The following is an 18,686-nucleotide window of genomic DNA, read 5'->3' as shown; positions in this document are numbered from 1 at the left end:
CCTTAAATGGATATTTTGTAGATTTTTCTTTTTCCGTTATTTTATAAGACTACTAAGGAATTTCTATTTTTCTGACTGTAACTTTCTTCTTGAAAGTTAGAACTGTTTTCTTCATAGTTAAAGTAATAAAGCTTCAATTTAATTTTCTTAAATTAGATATTTTAAAATTCTCATTTTTAATCATTTTGAATATTATTAGTAAGAAAGATAAGTAATTTTAAATATAGGAATATGATGCTCTTTAATCTATAGGGGGGCAGTATTTTTAAAACCTCCACCTCCTTCTACAAACCTGATTTAATAGGGACTCTTTTGCTCTTCTGTTTGAAATGCCTTTTTTCTTAAACTCCAGATAACTCTTAAGCTCAATAATGTATCCACATGAAATAGAATACATCTCCCAGAATCCATTTTGGAATACCACTTCTATAATCTACATTAATGTATAGTTTAAGGCCTCCATTCTGCAACTGCCTGTGCATGGGCAGACTTCTGTGTAGAACCTGTTGGCTTCACTGGATCTTTGCCCAAGAACAGATATTTATCCATACAGAAGAACTTGCAGGTTTAAGGACTCTGTAAACTTCTCATTTTCCCAATTGGTTAAGAGACAAAACTGCAAAAATCATAGACTGTACTTCTAGTTAGATCTGGAAACTGATTCAAGACTTTTCAGTATAGCAAAAATCTACCTTTTTCCTGGTCAGGCCAAATTTTTAAAAAAGTTATTTTTGCTACATGTCAGGCTCTCCTTTATCATCTGCCAATTTGATTAAAAAATAGGTGCTGATACATTGGAAAGAACTCAAAGAAAGGCAACAAAGTCATGCACATGTCCTGTATTAAGTTAATGAGAGAAAAGCAAACAAGGGGGAGATATGAGAGTTGTCTATAAATTAATGGAAAGATAACAGCATAAGAAAGAAGAGGAATCATCTCAGGTGTTCATGGGTGATAACAAGGATTCTTGTTCTTTGAAAAAGGAACATTTACATTATACTTTGGGAGGGCTATGCTTTTAGTCTAGTGGTTAGTACCCTCACCTGAGATGTGGGAACCCAGGTTCAATTCCCCTCTCTGCCTGAGAAAGGAGAAAAGTTTTGAACAGGGATCTCTCACCACTCAGGTACATTGTCTAATTACGGAGCTATGGGTTATTCTGATATGGGGCTCCCTCAGTCTCTCCTGTTGAAGCTGTTCTGCATGTAGACATAATTAAAAAGTCAATGGAGCAGTGGAACTGGACCCTAGGTTTCCCACCTCCAGTGGCAGATGTAGCCTGCTTGTATAGAACACTGGGCCCAGTTAGGCAGTGTGGTGAGAGAAACGCCACCCAGGACACAATGGGGGAGGCAACTCCCCTCACCTTCTGGACCTGGATGCTCAGAGTGTGGAAAGGCCCCACCATGAGCCCAGTACCCTGCCCTAGTATCTCTGCTTGCTGGAGACTGGAGCAAGTGATGGCATCACCCCAGTGCTTGCTCTGGCAGAATTTGCCTTTGGGCCTCTGCTAGTGGCATGAGATTCTGACATCATCTCACAGAAACATGGCTAGGAGGAGAGTCACAATGACAAAGGGCACAAGCTATGGAACTGTGTGCACAGTTTCTCATGCAAAAGAGTGAACATGGCTCCTTGCCCTCCAGGATGTTTTTGCACCCTTGGTTTCATGATTTCTGTGGGTTCAATTGAATCCAGGAACCCACACTAACGCACTCTTCCCATCTCTCAAGTGGGTGCTCAAACCCCAGACTAGAGAGTCTCTCTTGCTATTTCTCACCCATTGACTCTTCAAGTATTTATCCAAAGTGGAACAGCTTCAACGGGGGAAACTGAAGGAGCCCTGCATCAGAATATCCCATAGTGGTTAGAGAACACATCTGAAAGCTGTGGGAGACCCCTGTCTAAATCCTTTCTCTCCTCCCCCTGCACCTGAGGGGAGAATTGAACCTGGGTATTCCACATCCCAGCCAAGTGCACGAACCACTGGGCTAAAAGTTACAAGGCGGGTGGTACTACCCTCTCCACCTCCAACCATTTTGTACCTTGTGAGCCGGCACCTAACTCATTCCTGCAAGAAACAGCTTAGGTGCCTGAGCAACATGACCATTTGTGGATCACAAGCAGAGATAGGGGCCTCTCTGCAACCTGGACTTAGGCACCTAACTCTGTAAGAGGGTGGGGCTTAGGACACACCTCTCTTGGTGGCATCTCTCATTGGCTAATTTAGGCAGTTCCCTGCCTAGTGTGCTGGTTTTGTGGCCATTCATTGTATTATTGCTCTTGATTTTCTAGATGCCCAAAAGACACTGCAACACTGAAAAACACATTGCCTCAGGGTACGGTTACATGGCAAAAAAACCCAACCCAGGGCAGCGAGTCTTACTGCCTGGGTCAGCTGACACAGGCTTGCACTATGGGGCTAAATATAGCCGTATGGATATCTCCACTCAGGCTGGAGCCCAGGGTCTGAGACCCAGCGAGGGGCTCAGGTGGGAGAGTACAAGGGAACAATGAGGCAATATTGGTCAGCAAGATAGGCAGTGGTATCAGCACACCAACAGCCTTTAAAAACTAGCCTGCACTAAACTGTAGGGGCTAGCTTGTGATATGTAGCCACAAGCCCTGAGCAGGGGGTGTCGAGTCACACTGCTCCAGGAGGAGCACCAGAGAGATTGTGCCACAGGCGGTCTCTCCTGGTACTGCTCCCAAAGCACAGAAGCAACAGATGTTGCACTAGCCAAGAAGATGACACAGAATGCTCCCAACTGACGTACTTGGCTCTCTTTGCAGACTGCTGTAGAGTGGAGACAGGGCCATGACTGTCTGTCAGCCACCTTGCCCGCTGGGTAGTGAGGAGCAGCAAGCAGTCTCTGTGCTCCTCATATCACAAAGAGTGCAGAGGCTGATGTTCTGTGCTGCCTAGAGCAGTTACACAAAGGGGATGATGGGGGAAGGCTTCATGCAAGTCCCTGTGTGTGTGAGCAATAGTGGGACTCAATTTGGCCCTAGTCCAATATGCTGTACAGTAAGAAGCTGCTTGCATTGACAGGGAGAGAGCCTGGGTGATCTAGTTGTGTTTTTCTAAATCTAACCACTATGATTCTACAGGAAGTCTCAAGAGAGCTATAGAGAGTAAGTTAAAGCAGGTTAGAACAAGAAAGTATTTGCTGTTCTGACATCTTTTTCTTGGCTTGTGTGAAATTTTCCTTGAAAAAGAACTATCAGAAAAAAGAAGTGCACCATTTCAGTGTGTTTTCATTGAGAAATGCACAGCCTTGCACCTTTTTTCTCTCAGCTTCAAAGATAACCACAAGATCTTCCCCCTATCAAGACTGTCGCATTTAATTGACCAGTAATTTGTATTTTTGAATGATCTTGTTATTTTCCAGTTGTGCCCTGGGGAAGATTCCTATCACTGTTTACTCGCTAGTCCTGAGATTGATTGGAGCAATCACATCACCCTCTCACTGCCTGCATGTCAACTCACAACTAAATGCAGCATTTGCTGTATTTTATTAAAATACCATTATAACCTCTCACTGACTTTCAAAAATTAGGCCATTACCAGATCAATACGGCTTCTTTTACTTTATTTAGGGGATTGATTTCGGTGCTTTAAAAAGATAATCAAATAGTTGACAGGAGTTGACTCCCTTTGACATTGTAGCACTTAATTTTTTTTTTATAGTCTGAACTAGTAAATCTGCACCTTTTGAACTTGATTTTTATTCAGACTTGGGGGAACATTCTCATCTCAGACCTGCAAGGCAAATCTCAATTTGGTATGTTCTTCTTTATATGCTGAGAACTCCCACTGATACAAATAGATGAGCAGAATATTGGAGTCAAAGGCTGCCAGGCAGATTTGGGAGGAGGATATTGCCCTTAGAGTGCCTCTATAAAAGTGACTCTATAAAAATAGGACATAGCATTCATCTTTAATGTCACTCAGTGGTTTCCATATCAGATGTGCTCTGTTTGCAAGCAAAAAAATGTTTGTTTCCAGTTGCCAGCCCTTTGGATTCAACCAGGTCCCTGTGAATCAAGTTTCTTGCATCTTATTACCAGTGATAAAGGTTCTACAACCCTAAATGTGTCTCTGAGTCAACTGTGTAACCCTCTACCATCAAGGGGTTTGCACATGTGTAACTTACTATAATTTAGTAAACAATTCTGTTGATGATACTTCAAAAAGTATAGAATCCAGTTAACTCTCCTTGAGCTGGATTGTCTCTTCGGGGTTAGTAGAACTAAAAATCAGCAAAAACTTTGTCACTAAAGCCAGCATTTATCACTCTGAATACACACAGTAACAAGTTCTGTTGAGTGTGAAGGTGCAATGTGGTACGTAATTGCTCTTCAGAGCAGAATTGCACTTTAATGAGCAAAGTGGGATGATTGCAAGGAACAGAGTTGGTGACTGTGAAGTATAACTTGCACAGTCTTTCTCCATTCTGGTCCCCTGCCCTGTTACAAATTAAGACCCCAATCCTGTAGCTGACTTCATGTGGGCAGGCTGTTGTACCCATGAGGAGTTCCATTGATATCAACAGAGAGCAGCTAAGTCAAGCAGTCCATCTGTGTGCAGTCCCTTGCAGATTTGAGTCCTTACTGAGATACAGAAAAAAAGAACAATCCAGCTGCCTTTCAAATCCAAAGAGCAGCAGAATGGAAGCTTTCCCCTGGGGATAGGGTCCAGCTGAAATGAGGCTTTTTGTCTGACATATCTTTATTGTTTATTTTGCCTTATAGCACCTTGAGGCACATAATATATTTAGTTAGAAAAACATGTTTTTCACTGCATTCTAAGTAGTTTCCCATTAAAAAAAACATTTCCCAGAAGTCATAAAATTTCTAAATCTCTCATAAATCACCAAGACATTTCTGTTACAAAGTAATTTAGAGCACAGAGCCTTTTAACCTACTCCCAGCCCTCTTTTCCATCATATATTCTAAAACTGTATGCTGTCCTGCTCTGTGGCAGGGTATCCTATTTAATGTATTTCCATATATGCCCATTGCCCTTGCTGGATATTCTCACTTACCTTCCAATGCTTTTCAATGAAGTAGAAACTATCACTTTGTTAAACCTCATCTCACTCCAGTGTTTAACTAGTCTACAATAGTTTTTGAAAGATCCATCTTTAGCAAGCTGCCTTTCAATATGTCTTACATTCTCTTGGGTCTTTTCAAAAGACACATGAAATGGCAGATGGGGTAAACTAGGAACCTGGTACAGGGATCTGGAGCCTTTCACTTCTAAATTGCTAGTTTGAAGCTAGCTTAAATTAGTACAAACTAGTGATTATTACCATATTTGGAAGACCATAGCTGGCATTATTCTGCAATTTTAGCGAAGAGCAGCAGGACAAATAAGGAAGAGAAGGCTAAGATATTTTCTTACAATTGTATTGTAAGTCTTGAAGTATTTGGGGCTTTACTTATTTTTGGAGTCATGTTACCTGAAGTCTAACTTTTGTTTTCTATACATTTTTTTCATGATTGCAGAGAAAAACTTGAAAAAAATGAATTGAAAATGAGAACCTAAAGGCTCAGAAACCAGAAATCAACTAAAAAACCCCTCCAAATTTATTATTAGTATTATTATTATTAGTTTAAATCTTATGGTTTTTAAGACAACCTCATCATATATGGGACTGCCTCATGATTTTTTAACACTTGGGATTAGTAATACTGGAATAAGAACTTCATCTTAAAAACCTCTTACTTTAAAGATGATTTATCCAGGTCAGATCAGAATTGAAGTACATTGGCAGGGCAGTGTGGAAAAGTGCCACTGGCTGTTTTATCTGTACTGTGAGAATGAAATTCACTTTTTCCTTCACAAAACATAATCAGTTGGAATAGGAACCACTGTCCCTTTGTGCCCCATCATCTGGCAGGGTTGGGGCTGCGGCCTATGTGTAATATTGGACTTTGGGCACCTGCATTCAGTCAGCCCATGAAGGCTCAAGTCTATTCAGAGCCAGTGCAGAGCCCACCTGTGTGGCACAAAGACGGATGCAGAGACCTCTCTGTACAGTCAGTTTGCTCATAGCCCCTTTTGTACAGCATTTTAAGTGTTCCAGAAGGAATTTCAATGTGAAACAAAGCAGGACTTTTCCCCAAGGACTGCCAACCGAGCACTGCATTCACTACAATGTACAGTCCTAACAGAGCAAGAGTGGAACTTAAGAAGTGCGTAGAGCTTGTGCTGGCACTCTTCACAGGGGCAAATTTCATCCTTTACACAAAGGAGTAAAGTAACTACCATTTAGAGATTTCCCACATTTAATACTTCAATATTTACAGAAGTCGTCAAGAGAAGAAACATCACATTTCAGCCCATCCCACTGATACCCATCATATACTTTAAATAGTAGTGCTGCTAGCACCCAGTGGTACCACAGATTATTTATCTTACAGGACACCAGGCAATTCCAGATAAGTCTCCCAGTGAATAGCAAATACAGCTGTGTGTTGTGTTAGTAGGCCATCACTGATAAGAATGACAATATTTTCACAGTCCTCTTAAAAACAGCCGTATTGGATCAGACCAATGGTCCATCTAGCCCAATATCCTGTCTTCCAACAGTGGCAGGTGCTTCAGAGGAAATGAACAGAACAGGTAATCATCAAGTGATTCATCCCATTGCCCATTCCCAGATTCTAGCAAACAGCAATCCCTGCCTATCCTGGCTAATACCCATTGATGGACCTATCCTCCATGAACTTATCTAGTTCTTTTTTGAACCCCATTATAGTCTTGGCCTTCACAACTTCCTCTGGCAAGGAGTTCCACAGGTTGACTGCGTTGTGTGAAGAAATAATTCTTTTCGTTCATTTTAAACCTGCTGCCTATTAATTTCATTTGGTGACACCTAGTTCTTGTATTTTGAGGGGTAAATAACACTTCTTCATTTACTTTCTCCACATCAGTCATCTATGGCTACGCATATGACTCTAAAGTCCGAACCCTGATGCACAGAGTCGGCTGCACTGAGGGCATGGGAAGTCCATATCTAAGATGTTAGATGATGCAGCCCTTGCCATAATGATTCTTTGTGCTGCTAAAATCAGGCTTCTACAGCTGAGAGAATGGGACTGCCCCTGTGCAACAACTTGCTAACTTAAAAATTTCCTCCACAGGTTTTCTTGCAAATCTGATCCCATTAACATCATCTTATCAAATCTCATCATCATTAACATTATATCATTAATCCAAGCCCTGCAGTGATGGAAGCGTGGCAAAGTGACAGGTGGAGATGACCACTTGCAGTCATAGCCACAATCCTGCATGTAGGTGGCCTTGTGACTAGTGGCCATTCAACTCTGTCCCCAGGACAGCGGAGAAGTTTGGTAGCATCCTAGGCAACTGATCAGCCCTTTTTAGGATAGCACTGGGCATCCTTTTTAAGGGAGGGAGCTAGAAAAGGTGCCCTAAACATTGCCTGTTCCATAACATCTGGCCAGACTACTGCAGCTGGCAGATCATCCTACAGCAGTAAAAAAAAACAAATACAAAGAAAAGATTCATTCTAGGAGCATGGAACATCTGTACCCTTATGGATAGAGGTGATGCACAAAAGCCTCAGAAAAGAACAGCTTTTGTCTCCAGGGGACTCTCCCACTACAATACTAATATTGCAGCACTAAGTGAGACTAGACTGGGTGGAGAAGGTTCCATCAGTGAGCAAGGAGGCGACGACGTTTTCTTTTGGAAGGGAAAAGCAGAGGATGAAGACAGAAGCCATGGAGTTGGATTTTCAGTTAAACCTGTCTTTCCTAAAACAACTTTCTGATCCTCCCTGTTGGCCTGAATGTACAGCTCATGAAATTTCGATTCCCCTGAATCCTTTACAGCATGTCACTGTCATCAGTGCCTATGTGCCTATACTGACCAGCACAGAGGAAAGCAAGGAGCAGTTCTACTCAGACCTGGGCTCCAGCCTCAGATCAACCCCTACATGTGGTAAGCTCATCCTGCTGGGAGACTTTAATGCTAGAGTTGGTAGAGACAGCAGTGTCTGGAGAGGTATGATAGGATGAAATGGTGTGGGAAAGATGAACAGCAATGGACTCCTCCTCTTGGGTAAATGTGCAGAACATAGTCTGTTCATCTTTAGGCAAAATGATAAATATAAAACAGTATAAAACACAGTCCAAACAATGGCACCTGATCAACTATGAACTCCCCTAAACAGCAATATTCTGCTGCCCCCTAAGAAAAGGAAATAACATGTATTGTTGGGCTCTAAGTGACCTGTATCACTGAACCACAGACTTTGTAGCTGAACCTGTATTTGTAGAGCTCTATTGTTAAGTCTGTGCTGCTCTGGGAATTGATGTTTAAAAATGTGCTGCAAAAAGGACAGAGGTAGAGGCTTAAAAAATAGTGGTGCAGCAAGATCTTTTATTGTTATTTTGTACAATGAAATACTGCATTATGATAACTAATCTTGTGGTACAGGCAAAGCAAAGAGAAGAGAGACAATACATATATTTGGGAAATTTACATGTTCGCAGAAACAGAAATACTAGTGTCAACAGTCATAAGAATAACTTTCCATTTTCAAATAACATACATAATTTAACAATAATATATGTACATAAATAAAAAAAGGACAGTGAGTATTAGCTAAGACCTTTCTTTGCTTCTGACAATATTTGATATTTGTTCAAAAAAAGCTGTTCATGAAAATACATGAAGCTAATCTACCATACAATTGTCTATGCATTCATATTGAATAATAATATTCAAAACATCAGATCTACCCAGCTTACAATCATTCTTAATAAGTGGCCTTTGGAAGTTACAGTAGTTGAAGTTAGAGATTGAAGAGAACTATTATTTCATTTACTCCCCTCCCTGGCCAAAGCAGGGTTCTCCTCTGACTGTGTTGTACAATGTTTTGACCAGTCCTGTTTTAAATTATTCTGAAAAATGACATAGGTGAATATGATCTTCAATTTAATAAACAGAGATTCGTTTCAAATGTGTCTTATTATTGTGTTTTTGTAAGCAGCTTTGTAATGGAGCATGGATAATTCACCTCTACTTCTGCAGTTTGAGTTAGTCACTAGTAAACAAGGGGAGCTATTGCCACAAGATGGCTGTTTGTAGACCTTTGTGAAATGATTTGGTGGTTTATATTGGGAAGAGGGCCACAGCAGAAAAAAATGTGGAATTTTCACCTTGTTTGCAATCTCAGTAAGGAGATCAGTTATCTGAATGGACAAAGAGACTTATTTATAAGCCCACACATCTCTGAAAGTATTCTTCCAAGTTAAGGGTTGAAGTAACTGATAAAGCAATGTGGAAACACCTGTTCTGCCTTATAAAGACCTCTGAACAACCAACAGACCATACAACTATGAATTATCCACATGTAATTATATCTCTCCTGTTACCCGCAAGAATCAGACTTAAGGCACCCGCATAATGGCTTTCCTATATCAGTAACTTAACTGTAGATTTGTCTGGATTTGGTAGGTGCAACAGGGTGACCCACCCTAGAGGAATTGCCAGGGCTTTACCAGGGGTTTCCCTCTGATCTTTGGAAAACTCCCCACAAGAGACTAACTCTGTGGACTCTTGGGAGGACAGGGATACAGCCTTCCACTTGAGGGATTGACACTCAGGCAGTAATCTTTGAAAACAAAAATTCTTTATTTAATGCATCAATACTTTCTGATACAATAATTCTTAAAAACATATATTAAAAGAACAAAACAAATTCTAATCAGCACAGTTGTACACATCAAAATAATCAACACTGCAATACCATATAGTTGGACATAGCTTTAAGTGGTTACATTCTACATGTGGTGATCAGTCACAGGTAGGATGCTGACAGTAAGTTCTTACTTAAACATTTGAACTGTATACATAGTAACAAACATACATACACAATCATCCAACTTTATTATCTCAGGCATACACATTCATATGTCCTATTTTCTCCTTATACTATTGCCATCATGCTTACTTCTCTGCAGTCTTCTTTCCCTCTGACCTGTCAAATAGTCCTTCTGTTTTGCCATGGCTACTTCTCAGCTGCTGCTACTGTCGCTGCTTTTCTGCTACTTGTGGTGACGTCTTGATCTGCTACAACAACCTAGCTCTCTTCTTCCCTCTTCAGTGATTTAGCTCTTTTCTTCAGCTCTTGATCTTGTTGTTCTTCTAGTGACCTTTTCTTTACCTTCTCCTATCTTGACTGCTTCTGACCACACACTCTCCTATTACTCACTTAAGCCTGTCAGCCTTATATATAGGTTTTGGCTTACTCTGGTTGCTCATTCTCTCAATCCTCATACCTGTCCTCTTATCATCTTTAAGCCTACTCTGATTGACCCATTCTTATGAACCAATCACAACTGCTAAACTCATCGGTCAATCAAAGCTAGACTTGGTTAAGAACCTGCATCATGCTCAACTAATCCCTTCCTTCAGGTTCTGGAGTGACCTTTATTTCATCTCAGCCTGCCTGTTTACTATAAGTTGAATTACTCCAAATCATGGGCAGTGGGTATAATTGGCCCCTAGCACAGCTGCTGGCTGCCTGGACCATGGTGGCCCTGCCCCTTCCCATCCCTGCTCCTCCCCTTCCCAGAGGCCCCCACACTACACATTTGGTTGCTCCTTTTGCTCCCTGGGATTCGGTGCTGCTCCAGTTGACCAACCGGCCAGCATTCAGGACTGCTTCGGCTGGCCAATAAGAGGGGGGACTAATTGGGGTGCAGGGCCTCGGGCAGAAGGGACCGGGTAGGGTGCTAGCCTCCCCAAAGGGGAGGTGCCCATTCTGTTCATGCTCCAAGTCCACCATTTTAGTTTTCTCTGGCTGTGATTCTCTTTAACCACCATCTTCTTATCCCTGACTGTAGGACTCACTATCACCACTCCAATTTTTACCCCACCAACCACTGGAAAAGTAGCCAAAGCCTCAAGAAGGGGACAGGTTTTGTTTGGAACCCCAAGAAAGGGGATGGGACTTTAAGCAGGCCCAGGGATGGGGCTGAAAACCCTAAGGAGGGCCAACCATTTGTTGAACTCTGTTACCCCCTGGAAGGGGACTGAAGTTAAGAAGTGACCTGGCTGGAGGGCTGGGAAACCACAGAATCGCAAAAGGCAAAGAGTCTCCATGGAGAAAGACCAGGGGTCATTGTTCTATAACAGGGCATATACAGACTTAAAGCTAGCCTAGAAGGGGCCAAGAACTGAGCCTAGAGGCAGAGCCACAGATACCAGCATGGGCACAGTTATTGTCCTTGTTGGACCTCTTTCATCCCAGAAGGGATTCATCTGTTTTAGACTGTGTGATTTAGTCGGAGAGTTGAGCCACTGCAGATCCACCTGATGAGGGCAACAGCCAACAGGGGACACAATGAGCAGAGAGAGAGAGTATGTGCAGGTTCACACCCAGCCAACAGGAGGTTGGTGCACCCCATCATACTATTATCAACTGCTGTTCATATGCAATGATGGGCATTGGTACTTTCAGCTCTTTCCTACACTATTCAGTGCTGTAAAGGAACTCAGCACAGAAATATTGATTGACGGTTTTGTATGCCTTGTCCAAGCTCCCGTCAACCCAAAGAAATTTTGTTATCTGTGCTAGTGATGAGTAACCTATCCATCAAACTGAAATAGAACATTTTGTCCAAAGGAACCACTAAGGATGGTGTGCCTTCTCTTGTGAAGGGAATGGTACTGCAAGGTATAATGTTGGTTTGTAAGAATTCCCAGTTAACCCAGTTCATGTCACATCAACGTGAATTATCTTTGAGTCATGGTTGCATTTTATGGGTAATGCTAGTGATCATTCCAAAATCATGTCAGTCTCAGGTTTTGGAAGCTCTTCAAAAGGGTCATGTTGGCATTGTACAGATGAAGGCCATGGCGTGGTGGCCAGGGATTAACAAAGACATTGAGAAGAAAGTAAAGTACTGGGCTAAGTGTCAGCAAATTCAGCATGAACATTGTCCAGCTTGTCTACATCTTGGTCATGGCCTCGGAATCTTTGGACACGTATTCACCTTGATTTCGCTGGACCGTTAGAACGTTATGTAGCTTTGGTCATAATCAAAATCCATTCAAAATGGCCAGAAGTTTTCAGAATGACTTCTACTACAGCTACCAAGACCACTGGACATCTTCGTACCTTGCTTAACCAATTTGGTTTACCACTACAGTTGGTGAGTGACAAAGCTCTTAATTACGTTCTGAAGAATTTCCAAACTTACTAGCTTCAAAGGGCATTCAGGACATATGCTCTGCTCCGTATCACCCTGCTACAAATGGATTCACAGAACACTTTGTACATATACTTAAGCATGCCTTAAGAATTTGAACGAGTCTATTCTGAGTCATCAGCAGAAATTTACTAAAAGAAATTCTTGCTTGCCTACAGGAACACATCATATACTACTACCCAAGAGTCACCTGCAACTCCTTTCCTGAAGTGACATTTGCTTACCTGTTGGGACCTGCTACATTCTGTTGTTGCTTCACATGTAGCTAAATCCCAAATTATGCAAATTGATCAAAAATGTGAGACTTGTCATTATTGTTTTCAAGCAGGAGTCTTAGTGTGGACTTACGACTACAGTTGTGAAGTGAAGTCGGTACCTGGAGAATTTGTAAAATGCATAGGACCTCTTTTGTTCATGGTCAGTCTATTAGATGGTACTTTATGGAAACAGCCTTGAAAAGTTCTAGAGTCAGAAGATGTTCCAGTAGGACTTTCCGTTCCTCCTTCTGCTACAACTCCTAATTTTGGTGATTTGGTGGAATAATCTTTGGTACTGATCGAGGTGATACCCTATCTGATCCAGCTGATTCCTTACCACCAATGGTTCTTATTGTTCAGGATACTATTGCACCACTATCACCACATTATCCCAAAAGAATGAGAAAACCTGTGATGCACCTGAAGTCATAAATTTTTGTTAAAGAGATGCCATTCCAGGGCAGAATAATCCCTTGCAATTTAAGTGTTTGCAGTAGTCCACCTGCAACTTTTAGTTAGTATTTTATGCCAGCCATGTAAATGATGGGTGTGCGCGCGTGTGTGTGTATATATATATATGTATGTATGTATGTATATAGATATATGGAAAGTATTTTTAAATAGGATGAAGGAATATAATGTCCTGTCTTTTAAAAGTGTGGGCACTCTGCACTCCTCCATCACCAGAGAAAAACCTCACTTTTGTGTTGGTTTCAGTTTTTCTGCAAGAACAATAAAGCTACCACTGCAGACAGCTGTATTTCTATCAGCTTCTCTCTGTGTCCATCTGCTTCTCTGTTGGGTCCAGATATAACATTTATCATATTTTCACACTATATGTATGATCTCACAGTCTCAGAACATTTGGATACGGTCTATTAAAAGTTCTTTTCTAATATAAGAAGATTTGAAAACTCCTCAACCTAAGCAATAGCTGTGACAAGCTTATTTCATATTACGTACAATTTTTTATCCTAAACTGAATGTAATTTGTTAAGATACGGTACTCAAAGAAATTGCACTATAAACGTTAAAACATCCATCAATTTCAATTTAATTTGTTTTAAAAAATAAAATTATGGGTTAACTCAGCAGGCAATACAATTCAGAAGGAAAGTACTTGTGATACAGGGAGTCCCTTCATACATTAATTTTCATTTTTAGTGAGTTGAAGTTTGAAATTAGATTCAGATTGCAAATTATCGCTATGTATGAGCTCCCTATTGCTAGCCAGTGAAATACCCAGGTTCCTGAAGATGAACAATTTTGTTTCTCATAATAGGGCTGCAAGAGCCTTATTTCCCACTGGTAGAATAACAGATCTGCAGCATGAAGTGAAAGAGCCAAGCATTTGCTCCTTGATTCGGTCACCAGCAGGGGTACATTAAATTGAAAAGTACGGCAGAGATGGGAAGAAACATTGTTCCATGGCAAGTTTAAGTTAAACCCAAACCCTACAGCTATCCCACCTTCTTCAGTTCCTCATGCTTAGATACTAAAATTATATTTTGATTCTATAAAAGCAGTTAATCATCTGTTTATGCAATATACATGATCTGTGTTTCCCATACACTGCTGATCTCATGTTTTGTACTGGTATTTGTGTACTAAGTAGTCATTTGGGTGGGAGGGAGCAGAGGTTTTAAAGTGGTCACCTTGTGTAAACTACAGAAAGGACTCAACAGAAAAAAATAAGCTCTCAGAGTTGGAAAGGCTTTTTCTCAAGAAACACAGTAAATTTATTAACATAAGCAGAAACCAAATAGAAAAGTCCCTATCATAAGGTCCATCCCAGTCCTATAACCATGGCTATGACACAGTACCTTTCCAAATCCTTTCACAGCTCTCTCTCAATCAGCCACTCTTGTTAATCATTTATATTGCTGTAGTAACTAGCACCAGGGTCCCAGGACACCATTGTGCTAGGTACTGTGCAAATTCAGAACAGAAACACAGATCCTTTCCCAAGGATCCTACAATCTATGTATAAGATGAGACAAAAGATGGATACAGAGACAGACTCTGCCTCAAGAATTGATTTTAATTAGAGCCCAAGACAGACAGCAAACACTCCTGCTAATCCCACAGCTCCTTCTCAAGCTGCTTCTACATAAAAATCGTGCATAATTCAAAATTGGCAACTATACTGCATATCTTCCCAAAAGTCAAAACTCACTTGCTCACATTCCAATAAAAAGAACATTGAAGACTATGTGTAACAGCACTACCTGGTGATGGCATAATACATAACAATGTGTTCATGAAAATATCCCTAATAACTGAACAATTCTAAGTGCATCTCTTGCTGCAGCCCTTAGATGCAGAAAGTTTAATGTCTTTTGCAGTTTTACACTGCTTTTCTCACATTCATTTCAGTGATTATCATTATAGTCATTCATTAGCATTACTACATACTACATACTACATCATTAGCATTTCTACATAACATTAATTCTTGCTAATCACATAAAACCTCTTCTTTGATAATATCCTGTTGTAACAGGTTGATAGATACTAGGACCATGTGTCAAACTGCTGGGCCACCTTAAACCTAGGAACTAGAATCCTTCATAACAAAGCAGTTTTATTTTATTACTGTAACCTCCTGCTTGGAGCTAGATCTTGATAGCTCAAACCAGGAGAAAAAGGGTTTGCAGCCCTCTTTCTGGGACAGAGGAAACAAGGGGCAGAGATAGATGAGTTCTACAGGGAAAATGCTAGTGTGACCATGGTGCCTGGAGGGGCCACACTGAGAATGCTTACTCAGAGCAAAGGAATAGGGCAGGCAATCCCCAAAACTGGTGGTTTATTCTATAATTAGAATTCAACAAGACAGTAACCAAATTGCTTCTGTAATACCTCACTGGTTACCAAGTACAGTTCCCTTTAAGCAATCCAGCCTTTGGCTCCCACCCAGATAGACAAATCTAATATAATGAGAGTTACTGAAAACCTTATTCACCATATATAAAGTTCTACCAATCCCGAGAGATAGGACACATTCCCCACCAGGTCAATGAATATTTCAGATCTCACCCTAGCTAATCCTTATTAGTTAAATCTAATATTTATTAATAAAAAGAAAAAGAAAGAGTTGCTATGGTTGAAAGATCAATATACATATGGATATGAGTTAAGCTCTTAGGACAGTTTCATAGCAGAGATGACGAGGCTGCTGATTTGTAAAAGTCCTTCTGGAATCAATTTAAAAGGTTCTAGACCAATAGGCAGTCCACATGCAGAATTTGTTCAAATTCTTCCATGAGACTTTCAGGGTGGATCCAGAGTACACCTGCGACTTAGACTTTCCCTGTCAAAGTTTAAGCAGATCTGAGATAACAAGGATCAGGCCCAAAACTTCCTTTATAGCCAAGTTCAGCGAATAAGCCTCTTGTCAGCAAATTATCAAAGCAGGTTTTCCTGGGATGAAGAATAGGTAATGTATATTGTTGCTTTGAAGCGAATCTGTTTCCTAGGCATACGCCGGTAACTAGTTGCATCCATTAGCATAAGGCAATTAACCATTCAAACAGTTCAGAGGTAGTCTTACAATGTGGAGTCACAAATTTCAAAGAGAAATGAAGACAATAACATTATTACACCACAAGTCCCATCTAAATGGTAATATCCCCTTTTGATCTCTGAATCAATAGAATACAGAAATGAAACATTATAGACAGGAACAGAAGTTTAGCATCTACAAGCTAATTAGATCACATTGTTAAACTTCTAACAAGATATAGGTAAACACAGACAAATATAATTAGTATCTATTCCTGATTATATAGGCCTGAATTTCAAGGATTCTAGTCTATTTAACACGGCTTTACTATCTATAAGGAATGGCCCTGTTTACCATTTCAGTACTCTTCTAATATTTTCTTAAGAGTTGTTTCCAGGTCACGCAGCCTGCTGGTTGCTCAACCCTCACTGGCTCAGCATCACATCTAGGAATAGGCAATCTTTGGGAAAAAGCTGGGGTTTAGGTTTACAGCTTATTTTGTTTCAACTGCCAGTAAAGTCAAACTCTACAAAGGGAGTTTGTTTAGACTTTGCTGTATGCACTGTTCAGAGCAGAGTGAGAACTCCACCTGCTTCTACCTGTTCTGCCAAGAAACATTAATTTTGCTGCCATCTTAATATTATGATTTTTATTCTTTGGAATTATATTCCTGAATGTATTTATCTCTGTCTGTGATGCATTGTATGGGAGGACATTGAACTGTTTTTTAATTATGTCAAATCACCACGGGTGAGCCTCAGCGTGTTGTTACCAAACCATCACCAGAGGAAATTGTAATATTAAGAAGGTGATATTGTTTCCTGATTATTCACTTCTTTGAAGAAGTTTTTGGGCCTGATCTTATTGCACTGATCTCAATGGGAGTCTTGTCACTAACTTCACTGGGAGCAGTTTCAAGCCCTTTATAAATGTTTTAGTTTGTTGGAGCAGATATCATAAGTGCTCCTTTTATGCACAAGAGTACTGTACATAGAAACTTGTCATAAGAGTTTAGAAAGGGGAACCTACATACATTTAGAAACTTGTCATAGGAGTTTAGAAAGGGGAACCTACATACATTTAGCTCTTGAGATAGAAAGAGCTATAGTAGTGGAGAAGCAGGAAAAGATAGATGGGCCTACAAAAATACATTAATAAATGGTAAGATATTTTTTCCTAATTTCAGCAGTGGATAAACAGATATCCCCATTCAGTTTCTTAATATCCTGTTGTATAGTAAATGAACATATATCCCAAGTAAGTCCTTTAGAAGAACGTTGCTGTGTTTTTCTAAATGCATGTTGTTATGCTACAGGACAGAGATGGATGTGAGCAGTAATGTGTGTCTATCTGCTTAGGGTGACCAGACAGCAAGTATGAAAAATCGGGACAGGCACTGGGATAATAGGCATCTAATATAAGACAAAGCTCCAAATATCAGGACTGTCCTTGTAAAATCAGGCCATCAGATCACCCTATATCTACTATATGCATACTTGGTGAAAGTGAGCAAACTTAGGTGTGTAGTAGATAAGCACTTGGAAATGACAATAAATAAATGCATTTTATTTCAGCAGGTCATTTCTAGAGATAAATTCTCTGTTTACTCCTGGGCCCTCAAGAAGGATGGCAATCTTTAAAATCATGGGACAAAATAAGGCGATATTGATTCACATCACAAAATTCAAATCTGATTCTAGATTCCAAGTGCCCCAACCTTCATCAGCATTCAGATTTAGCGATCTCCCCATCTCTAAAAACAAGACACAGAATGAAAACAAAAATCAGCTAAATATTGAGAAGTAAAGAGAGATGAGCAACAGATTAGACACACCTGTCAGGGATGGTCTAGGTATACTTAATCCTGGCTCATCACAAGGGAGATGGAATTGAGGTCCCTACCATCCCTACATTTCTATGATTCTACGAAGTCAGAACCCAAATTGTGTACGTGCATGTGCATATTTACCCATGCCCAATTATGCTTGCAAAAACTTGATTCACATGTATAAGGTGTATGTTCATGCAAATCCCTGACACAGGTGTATGCATCAGGGTCTGCATGATATCTGGATTGGAAAAAATGTGCACACCATTTCACAAACACACGTAAACTTTGAGCTACAAAATTAGGAGAATTTTTTTTTATGTAAATGCAGATTTAGAACCGAATGAGCCATGAGACTGAAAGAATTACCGATGGATTAAGCCATTACAGCTTAAAACTGAAGATAATAAAGGGAGTAAATTGATAGTAAAAAAATAGTTTATACACCACATAATTAGAAGCAGCAGCATAATGAGATAAACAAAATAAAAATGGTTATAGAGAACTGAATGACTCAGAGGACTGATAATAAGAAACTGTGTACTATACTGCAAGCATCTCTCCTATCAGTCAAAATAGGCCCAGGTTTTGCGTTACTGGAGGTTGTTATTATCTGATGGCTGTTCTTTGGACTTTATGAAATTAGTTGATTACTTGAATCCAGTTCTCTAGTGGACATATCCATCTAATAAAAACTACAGTCATAAGAGGCACCTTTGTTGGCTGTTTCAACAAAGAGGCCTAGGGCTGAATGGGCAAAGAGACTGAAGAATCCACTCTTGTGTAGAGATGGTCCTCTGATCTGATTTGAGGTAAATTGCTCAGCATTATGGGGGAAATTTGC

This window comes from Emydura macquarii, unplaced genomic scaffold, assembly GCF_026122565.2.
Source record: "Emydura macquarii macquarii isolate MOO-44397 ecotype Brisbane River unplaced genomic scaffold, CSIRO-AGI_Emac_v2 contig_3295, whole genome shotgun sequence".
Classification (NCBI taxonomy): Eukaryota; Metazoa; Chordata; order Testudines; family Chelidae; genus Emydura; species Emydura macquarii.
Note: the sequence above shows the minus strand (reverse complement) of the source record.